The following is a 9,879-nucleotide window of genomic DNA, read 5'->3' as shown; positions in this document are numbered from 1 at the left end:
GTTACGCAGTTGACCATTTTTTTTCCTGTAGCTGTAACTCTTTCTATGCTCTGAATTCCTAGCTGAGAGGTAGCCAACGGTAGCCCTGTTGTCTTTGTGAAAGTCTACATTTTAAGAGAAAAGAGCAGAATTAAAAGTGGAAAGAAGAAAACTGCCATGGATTAGGAGTTATGTATTACTGAATGAAGACAGTTCAAGGTACTTCCCCGATGACCTGTTCAGTCCGCCCTCAGACTCGTCTTGGGCTGACGTGAGCTGGTGGGATTTGTGTGATTCGAGTTCACCATCCAGCCCACCCCCCCAGCTCTCCTGGCTTCTTGGCTCACCCTGAAATCTCAGCGGTGAGGTAGAGGGGGGCGTGATGGCCCGACGTGGGCTTCAATTACACGTTGAGACCTTGGGGCCAAGAAACGGCACGTTCCCCCTCAGGCTGAGCTTGGGGAGGAGGCCGGGGAGGGCGCGGATGAACAGGGCCCAGGAAAGGAGCTCCCAGGGAGGCGCAGGGCGTAGGTGGCCAGGTCGAGGGTAACTGCCGGTGGTGCCGGGGTCGAGAGTGCTTTGGAAAGCAGCGAGTCCCGGGAGGGTGCTCAGACCTGCCGCCGCTCCTGTCGGAGGGCACCCGCCCTGGGCCCGCGCCTCGCTCCCCTGGGCCCTGCGCGCAGACGGCTGCGCCGGGCCTCTGGCTCATCCGGGTGTGCACCCCACCCACCCACCAGGGTAAAGTGGTGGCTGTGGAGTCATGGGGCCCGAGGAACCTGACACAGGACCTGATGAGGGGGCGAGTGCTCTGCGATGGCCATTGCAGGTGTGGTGTTCTTCACCTCGGCCGCCGGAGCAGTGATTTTTAAAGTCACTGCCGACCAACGCGCACCGCACGCAGTCGCCACCACCTCCTGGGTTTGACCGTCCATTGTGTGAGGAGTAAATAATTCAGGGCCAGGGAGGAAACTAAAATCTAGCTTCAGCTTAAGTAGAATTTACAGTGTCGTGCGGGCCATAAAGGCAGTTTCTGTCCACAGGGGATCCCTCCAGAACTCTTCAAGGACCTGAGTTATTGTCACCGTGTCCCACTGTACAAAAGGCATTTGCCAAGTCAAATGGCGTAAGTGGTGTCCACAGGTGGACGGTGTCTGAGCCGCGGGAGAGGCCTTTGTGCTCCCTTTTGCAGCTCAGGCTCGGCTGTGCTTTGTTCTTAAGCAGCATGGCTGCAAATAGAACCGTTAATAGTTTTCAGCCTGAGAGGAGTTAGTTATCTGGGGAACTTTTGAAAAATTCCCACTTCTGGGCCCTACCCTAGAATTTCTGACCGAATGGGTCTGGGGGCAGGTCCTTGCCCTTTTTAAAAAATTTAAGTTTAAACTCACTCTCAGGTGGTTCTGTGGAGCAGCCAGCCTTAAGGCCTGGCTCCTAAGGGATCAGGAAGAAAGGGGAGCAGCCTTGGGGCCCGCTGGGGTCACGTCTGCTTTTCTCAATACATTGTTCCCTGTAGGTGCCCTGGACAGGGCAAGGCCCTCCACCAAAAGCCATCTGGGCATCTCTGCTCTTGTTCAGGAGGTTTCCAGAGGCAACGGGAGCTGGGAGACTCCTGACGCTGGCAGGAGGGGCAGGTAGAAGGCTGCCTGTGGGGTTGAGGAGGAGCCCAAATGAATGGGGTCTGAGCAGGACTACATGCCAGGCTGGCACGGAGCCCTGGAAAGGGCCTGGGCCAGGAGCTGGTGTCCTCAGGAGCGAGGCTGGAGGGAGGTCTGCCTTGGCTCCGCCTTGCCCTGGGCCACCCATAGCGCCTGGTCTTCAGGGCTTCAGTTTCTTTACCTGGAAATGACACCTGGGGTCTGAATTCTCTTCTGATTCTTTTTACCAGTAAGTTCTGAAATTCCAGGCCCCAATCCCTGAAGTTCTAGAGCGGAAGAGGCTAACAGGTGTAGAGGAGGGAGTTCCCACTGTGGCTCAGCAGGTTACAAACCGGACTGGTATCCACGAGGATGCGAGTTTGACCCTGGCCTCGATCAGTGGGTTAAGGATCCGGTGTTGCCATGAGCTGTGGTGTAGGTCGAAGGTGTGGCTGGGATCCTGCCTTGCTGTGGCAGAGGCCGGCAGCTACGGCTGTAATTTGGCCCCAAGCCTGGGAACTTCCATATGCCGTAAGTGTGGCCCTAAAAAGAAAAAAGGCGGGGGGACTTCCCATTGTGGCTCTGTGGGCTAAGAACCTGACTAATGTCTATGAGGATGCGGGTTCAACCCTGGCCTCTCTCAGTAGGTTAAGGATCCAGCATTGTTGCAAGCTGTGGCATAGGTCGCAAAGGTGACTCAGCTCCTGCATTACTGTGACTGGCAGAGCCTGGCAGCTGCAACTCTGATTCAGCCCCTAGCTTGGGAACTTCCATGTGCCACAGGTGCAGCCCTAAAAAGAAAGAAGAAGAAAAAGATGACACAGGGACCGTTTAACCAGCTCCCACAGCTGCATTCAGCCCAAGTCCTTGAAATCCGCATGTCACATCTATGGGATAGTTGTTACGCTTCGTTCATTGAACCCTCACAGACGCGGAAAGTCCTGGTCCCTCCAAGTGGGGACGGACTTCCACAGTCCTCTCTCACTGTGAGGAGGGCGGACCTGTGTAACCAACCGGGTGTTGAGGGAGTGATGGCCTGAGACTGGAGGCCCGCTGCCCTGTCTCGGGTCATTTGCTCTGGGGAAAGCCGGCTGCTGTGCTGTGAGGACACTCTAGTGGCTCTGCGGGCAGAGGTCCCCGTGGGGAGGAACCGAGGCTCCTGCCCACAGCCGGCCGCACCAACGTGGGCAGTGAGTGCAGCATCTCGGATCCTCCAGCCCCGGTCAAGCCTTCGAGTGGCGCAGCCCCAGCCAACACCTTCCCTGCAACCTCAAGAGAATCCCCGAATCAGAACCATGGAGCTGGAGCTGCACCAGGAGCCCTGGCCCACAGGACCCAGGTGAACCCCCAAGTCGGTGCTTTTCAGCCAAGAAGAACGAGCCGTATGGAGGGTAGGCAGCACCGCGCTGTGCTGGGGGAGGCCAGCCGGGGGAGGCAGAGGGTGCCGAGAGCTGAAGGCTGGAGCACAAGCCGGCAATGCAGACAAAACCTGGACGCCCAACGACGACGAGCAAGAGGAAGCCGGGCTGGCGGAGGAGGCCCAGGTCTCGGGCCCTGTTGGGCTGTGAGCAGACAGGTCTCGTCCTGAGGGTGGTGGGAGGCCCTGAGGGTTTTTAGGGAGCGCAGAGGGGCTGTGACTACCAGCCGAAGTCATTCTCTCGGTCGTTCTTCCAGTCTCTCTGAAGGCACAGTGACAAGGGTAGCTGCTTACTACTTGCCACTGGCACTCGAGAAGTGACCGTCTCCGCTCCTCCAGCTCCATCCTCCGAGACCACCCCTCACCGGCTCCCATCTCGGGTGTGGCCCGGAATCACCCAAACACACAGCTGGGCAGGGAGCCCACAGATGGCCCTGCCTTTGCCCCGCGGCGGGGGAACGTGTCCTCCAAGCTGTTTGTGTTTACGCTTCACACGTGCGTGCTGTGATGGTAGCTGATGAGAGCAACGGGTAAAGCAGAAATCCAGTCCACAAATCTTTCATCATAGCCCTCTGCTCGTAGCAGACGTGTTTGTTGAGCAGGAGCCAGCCTCTGGGGTAAGCAACAGGAGAAAAGAGATTTTTAAAATAACAGTTCCCATCATGGCTCAGTGGTAAAGAATGGGACAAGAAACCATGAGGTGGCAGGTTCGATCCCTGGCCTCACTCGGTTAAGGATCCAGCGTTGCCGTGAGCTGTGGTGTAGGTCGCAGGTGTGGCTCAGATCTGGTGTTGCTGTGGCTGTGGTGTAGGCTGGCAGCTACAGCTCCAATTCAACTTTTACCCTGGGAACTTCCATATGTTGTAGGCGCAGCCCGAAAAACATTAAAAGTGAAATAGGAGTTCTTGTTGTGACTCAGCAGTTAATGAATCTGACTAGCATCCATGAGGACGCAGGTTCAATCCCTGGCCTTGCACCTGCGTTGTGATGTAGGTGACAGATGTGGCTCTGATCCCATGTTGCTGTGGCTGTGGTGTAGGCCGGCAGCTACAGCTCCAATTTGACCCCTAGCCTGGGAACCTCCATATGCTGTGGGTGCAGCCCTGAAAAAGCAAAAAAAAAAAAAAAAAAAATCATTGAATAAAATGTCCTTAAACTTTTCAATTTACTCTTAAATTGAGCTATTCAGTATGTTTCAAATTGAAATAAAACTAATCTGATGAATGAATATGCCAGATTCTCTTGAATGTTAAAACTTGAGCTATCTGGAGTTCCCGTCTTGGCATAGGGGAAACGAATCCAACTAGGAACCATGAGGTTGCGGGTCCCATCCCTGGCCTCGCTCGGTGGGTTAAGGATCCAGTGTTGCCATGAGCTGTGGTGTAGGTTGCAGACATGGCTCAGATCCCTCATTGTTGCAGCTCTGGTGTAGGCCAGCAGCAACAGCTCTGATTCGACCCCTAGCCTGAGAACCTCCATATGCCATGAGTGTGACACTAAAAAGCAAAAAAAAAAAAAAAAAAAAACCCAAAACTTTAGCTATCAAATACACTTTAAGTAACAAATATAATTTGATACAAAAGCATTAGCACTCTGGGGTTTTTTAAATTTTGTCTTTTTAGGGCCACACCTGTAGCATATGGAGGTTCCCAGGCTAGGGGTCGAATTGGAGCTGTAGCCACCGGCCTACGCCAGAGCCACAGCCACGCAGGATCCAAGCTGTGTCTTCAACCCACACCACAGCTCACGGCAACACTGGATCCTTAACCCACTGAGCGACACCAGGGATCGAACCCGCCACCTCATGGTTCCTAGTCGGATTCATTTCCGCTGCGCCACCACAGGAACTCCTCTGCAGTGGTTCTTAGACCGCTGATTGACATAGACCCGGCTCTTAAAACCTTTGTAAAATAAATCCTATACATCAGTGTATACAAGATCAGTGTAAAATGAGAGACGTAATACGACAATTGTGCTGTCTACTCCCCCAGCATAAGAAACAGGTCACTGCTGACACCACTGCTGACAGCCGCTCCCTGCTTCTTCTGGTCGCTTTTCCTCCTGCCTTCCACCTAATTGTAACCAGCATCCCAAACTCTGTAGTTTGTATAAAATTTCACTACATACTCTGAAATTATATTTACTTAATTTTGAACTTTATGTCGATGTATCAATGGGTATTTTGCGACTGACTGCTCACTCTCTCTCATATTTCTTTCTTTTTTTCTTCTCTTTTTGGCACATGGACTCAAATCTGAGCCACAGCTGCAACCTACACCACAGCCACGGCCACACCGTTTCCGAGCCACATTTGCGACCGTCACCACAGCTCATGGCCACACCAGATCCTTAACCCACTGAGCGAGGCCAGGGTCGAAACCTGCGCCCTCGTGGACACCAGTCAGACTCTCTTCTGCTGAGCCACGACGGGAACTCCCAAGAGCTCTCATCCTTGTATTCCTGAGACGACGTCGTATTCATTCCATTTTAGGAACGTGCCACAGTCCGTCCATTCTACTCTGGCGGACGCTGGGGGTTGTGACTTTTTCTCCTGTCGTGTTCCCCTGGTGCACACGAAGAAGCGTTTTCCCGGGCAGTGCTCAGTCGTCTGTCATGCGAGGACGCAGGACAGGGAGGCAGTCCAGGGCCCTTGGAGGCGATTGCATCTGGGCTTGAGGCTGTGACATCAGAGGACGGCACGTCAGGACATGTCTCCCCCTTCCCTGGGAACCAAGCCGTGGGGACAGCATGCTCGGGTGGGGCCTGATGTGGAGCCCTGCCCTTTGCACCTCAATCCCCATGTCCCACCAGTAACTCCCTTGATCACAGAGGCCAGGCTTCACGGGTTCCATTCTTTGCAACTTAAATGCCTTGACTGGAACAGCCCGTAACTAGCCATCTGCTCTCGGGCAATTATGGGCTCGAGAGACCCATCCCGCTTACCAGCAATGTTGTAACTTCCTGACATGGCTGTGCAACCAACACTGCGGGAGGGTTAATGATGGCACCTCTCTGGGGCAAGGTGACAGACCCAGATATAAAAACAGACCGTGGTAGATGGAGAACGCCCACAGTACTATGGGAAGGTGGGGTTCTAGTTTTCTTCTGTGTGTATATGTGTGTGTGTTTGTATGTATGTGTGCCCCACGGGATACGGATGAGGGATGCGATCCAAGCTGCAATTGTGACCTACACCACAGCTGTGGCAATGCCCAGTCCTTAACCTCCTGTGCTGGGCTGGGGATCAAGCCTATGTCCCATCACTACAGAGATGCTGCTGATCCTGCTGTGCCACAGTGGGAACTCTTGTATTGCTTTGTTGTTGTTTTGTTTTGTTTTGTTTTGTCTTTTTGCCTTTTCTAGGGCGCTCCCGCGGCATATGGAGTTTCCCAGGCTAGGGGTTGAATCGGAGCTGTAGCCACCGGCCTACGCCAGAGCCACAGCAACGCGGGATCCGAGCCGCGTCTGCAACCTACACCACAGCTCACGGCAACGCCGGATCGTTAACCCACTGAGCAAGGGCAGGGACCGAACCCGCAACCTCATGGTTCCTAGTTGGATTCGTTAACCACTGCGCCACGACGGTAACTTCCTGTATTGTTTTTTGTACTAGAAAAAAAGCCTACACAGAGTTCCCGTCGTGGCTCAGCGGAAACGAATCTGACTAGCATCCATGAGGACACAGTTTCAACCCCTGGCCTCACTCAGTGGGTTAACAATCCTGCGTTGCTGTGGCTGTGGTGTAGGCCGGTGGCTGTACCTCTGGTTCCACCCCTAGCCTGGGAATCTTCATATGCTGCAGGTGAGGCCTTAAAAAGACCAAAACAAAAGAAAGAAAAGGAAAAACCTATGGAGTTCCCTGGTGGATCAGTGAGTTAAAGATCCAACTTTGTCACTGCTGTGGCTCAAGTTGCTGCTGTGGCATGGGTTCCATCCCTGGCTGGGGAATTTCCACATGACTTGAGCATGGCCAAAAAAAAAAAAAAAAAAAAAAAAAAAAAAACACCCTAAAAAGACATTCACCAGAATGGCAACAAGAGTTAGGTCGTTTTATTTTTTTAAATAGAGTTTATTTTTTAGAGCAGTTTTACACTGATAGCAATATTGAGCAGAAGGTACGGAAGTTTCCCGTATGCCCCTCCCTGCACCTGCCCACAACCTCCCCCGCCACCAGCATCCCCACCAGAGGGTACGTTCGTTACAATGGGTGAAGCTACACCGACAGGTCGTTATCACCTAGAGTCCACAGCTGACATCCGGGCTCACTCTTGGGGCTGTGCAGTCCATGGCTTTTGACAAATGTGTGATGACATGAACCCACCGTCAGAGTATCATACAGAATATTTTCACTGCCCTGAAAATCCCCTGTATCTGCCCGTTCTAGGGAGTAATTCTAAGTGTACACACGTACATTTTTTCTTCATTTTTCCGTTTGTTGTATGGTGTGTATGAATTACTTTCACAATAAAAATAATTTTAAAGACACACGTGTTCTTTAGTCACTTTTCTCTATTTTTTATTTGCTTATTTTTTCTCTTTTTAAAAAGGCGTTGTCCCTGGAGTTCCCATCGTGGCTCAGTGGTTAGGGAACTGGACTAGGAACCATGAGGATGCGGGTTTGATCCCTGGCCTCGCTCAATGGCTTTAGGATCCAGCATTGGCATGAACTGTGGTATAGGTCACAGAGGTGGCTCGGATCCCGTGTTGCTGTGGCTGTGGTGTAGGCCAGTGGCTACAGCTCCAATTCGACCCCTAGCCTGGGAACCTCCATGTGCCAAGGGTGTGGCCCTAAAAGACATAAAGACAAAAAAAAGGCAGTGCTGGGAGCCTGCGGAAAAGGCCCTGTTAGCACATCATGATCCGGGCAGGCCCTGGGGGCTGCGTTCAGCTGAGCGGCGTCCCCATGAGCCCTCAACAGGTGTTCACCCCCTTTGGGGCTCAGCGTAACCACCTCCTCCTCATGGGGGGTCCCCACAAGGCCTCCTGGCCTTCCCATCCTGGCCCCCTAGAGCCAGGGGACACTGTGGGGCTCAGCAAAGCGGTTACTGAATGAAAGGCCAGAGGGGCAGCTGCTCGGGGAGGGGAACCCCAGCCTCCTTCCCCATCAAGGGTCACCCCACCACCTGGGCCCTCTCGTCCTGGCCCTGCACACCTGGGAGGGCCGTCCCCGCAGCCTGGGTGCGAATGAACTCCCAGCGGGCACCTCCTGACCTTGTGACGGCCTTTCTTTGTCCAGCCGTGGAATCGGCCTCCACTCGGAGGAGCGCTGCTTCCTCTTAGGGGAGAAGCGTGTTTAGAACCCAAGGTCTAGGGAAGGAGGAAGAAGTGGGATGGACGGGGAGTTCGGGGTTGGTAGATGCAAACTGTTACATTTAGAAAGGAAAAGCAGCACAGGGAACTCTGTCCACTCCCTGGGACAGAACTTGATAGAACGTAAGAAAGGGAAAGTATATATATATATATGGATGGCCGTTCCCGTTGTGGCTCAGTGGAAATGAAGCCGACTAGGATCCATGAGGACACGGGTTCCATCCCTGGCCCCGCTCACTGGGTTAAGGATCCAGCGTTGCTGTGAGCTGTGGTGTAGGATGGCAGCTGTAGCTCCAATTCGATCCCTGGCTTGGGAACTTCCATTGGCTGTGGGTGCGGCCCTAAAAAGAAAAAAAACAAATTACGTATGACTGGGTCACTTTGCTGTGCAGCAGAAATTGACTCAACACTGTAAATCGACCACATTCTAATAAAAAATAAATATGAAAAAAGAGAGAAGGAAAGAAACCAAAGTCTGGGCTCCCTGTTTCCACCCCTTCGGCTGGGCTACCAGTGCTGGGGCCCTGGAGGAGCAGGGAGGGTGGTCCCGGGTCTCCACGAGGTCTGTCTCAGTGGGGTGACAGGCGTGGGCTTCTCGGCGCCCCCTGAAGACGCCCCGGGAGGTTGATCCCTCCCTGTCCCCTCCCCACCAGCCCCCTTGCCGCCCCCACCACGGGCCCCTCTTCCAACAGCTCCGGAGAGGACTGTACACAGCACGAGAGCGCGTGCCCTTCGTCTCTGTCTCTGGAGGCTCCCCCTGCCCTTCTCTGCCTCACTGCTTTGTGGCCCCGATGTGGCCCCGAGGTGGCCCCTGAGGGCAGGGCCACCTGCGTCTGCTCGGCCCCGGACCCAGTGGAAGATGACGAGGGAGGTGAGGACTGGCATGGGGAAGGGCGCCCACTGTGCCCCGGGGTGCTGGGCGTCGGGGGAGGCAAAGTGGGTCTGCCTGGTTCTCGTGCCCTGGGGCCCAGCACGTGTGCCGGGGGAGGGAGGGAGGGAAGGGCTGAGTAATACTGCACCCACTTGGCAGGTCTGGGGGGCACAGGGAGGAAATGCATACCAGCCGACACTGGTTCCTTTGGGCCGGCACTCCACCTGCCAACTTGCGTCATCTTCACCACAGCCCTATCCTTTTTTTTTTTTATTTTTTTGTCTTTTTGCCTTTTCTAGGGCCACTCCCACGACGTATGGAGGCTCCCAGGCTAGGGGTCCAATCGGAGCTGTGGCCACCAGCCTATACCACAGCCACAGCAACGCCAGATCCTTAACCCACTTGAGCGAGGCCAGGGATTGAACCCACAACCTCATGGTTCCTAGTAAAATTCGTTAACCACTGAGCCATGACAGGAACTCCACAACAGCCCTATCTATGCTGCAGGTACTGTTTTTGTGGTTTTGGGGTTTTGTTTTTTGGGGTTTTTTGTTGTTGTTGTTGTTGTCTTTTTAGGGCCACACCTGTGGCGTATGGAGGGTCCCAGGCTAGGGGTCCAGTGGAGCTGTAGCCGCCAGCCTACGCCACAGCCACAGCCATGTGGGATCCCA

This window comes from Sus scrofa, chromosome 1 (genome assembly GCF_000003025.6).
Source record: "Sus scrofa isolate TJ Tabasco breed Duroc chromosome 1, Sscrofa11.1, whole genome shotgun sequence".
NCBI lineage: Eukaryota > Metazoa > Chordata > Mammalia > Artiodactyla > Suidae > Sus > Sus scrofa.
The sequence above is the reverse complement of the archived record's forward strand: the minus strand, read 5'-3'. Positions refer to the sequence as shown.